Source organism: Acinonyx jubatus, chromosome A2, assembly GCF_027475565.1.
Source record: "Acinonyx jubatus isolate Ajub_Pintada_27869175 chromosome A2, VMU_Ajub_asm_v1.0, whole genome shotgun sequence".
Lineage (NCBI taxonomy): Eukaryota > Metazoa > Chordata > Mammalia > Carnivora > Felidae > Acinonyx > Acinonyx jubatus.
This window is the reverse complement of record NC_069383.1, coordinates 25,947,427-25,948,155: the sequence shown is the minus strand read 5'-3', so window position 1 is coordinate 25,948,155 and position 729 is coordinate 25,947,427. Positions and strand designations below refer to the sequence as shown.

General features: G+C 35.7%; 1 non-coding gene across 1 annotated transcript; it reads left to right on the top strand.

Annotated features, from left to right (window-relative positions):
- The first annotated feature begins 420 nt into the window (after positions 1–420).
- LOC113604259 (U6 spliceosomal RNA) lies at positions 421–528 on the top strand. Its single transcript, XR_003426137.1, has one exon. It is a non-coding gene; the product is annotated as a U6 spliceosomal RNA (small nuclear RNA).
- The last annotated feature ends 201 nt before the right edge of the window (positions 529–729 follow it).

Below are 729 nucleotides of genomic sequence, written 5' to 3'. Positions count from 1 at the left end.
TGGAGAAGGGTCAGAGAGAGAGGGAGACACAGAATCAGAAGCAGGCTCCAGGCTCTGAGCTGGCAGCACAAAGCCTGACACGGGGCTCGAACTCACAAACCATGAGATCATGACCTGAGCCAAAGTCGGATGCTTAACCGACTGAGCCACCCAGGCGCCCCTAAATTTAAATTTTCTATTTTGACTTTTACTTTGAGTCATAAAAATAACATTCTCTGAAATAATAGATTACATAATTATATCCTAAATATCTAATATCAGTTAGGTTTTAACATAATTCCGATGTATACTAGTATTGAAAACAAATCTGGTTCTGTATCACTAGTGATATGGAAGATTATTTTAGTTGTTCATAGGGAAACATGTTTTATATAAGCAACATGTTTTTATTTTAATGAAAATTAGAAAAAAAAGAGTCAAGTGCTCACTTTGGCAGCACATATACTAAAAAATTGGAACAATACAGAGAAGATTAGCATGGCCCTGGGCAAGGATGACACACAAATTCATGAAGTGTTCCACATATTTAAAAAAAAGAGAAAGAGACAAATTTTATACACATGACTCGTAAGTTTTGGAAACTGAGTTGACTTACAGTGATATTCATTAAATGGTGGCAAAACTGGCACAGATATGATAAAAATCTTGCAAGTAATATGTGAACAACTGATATTGGAGAAGCATGCATGTAGTCCATTCCCTCTGCATTATTATAAAAGAAACTAAGGC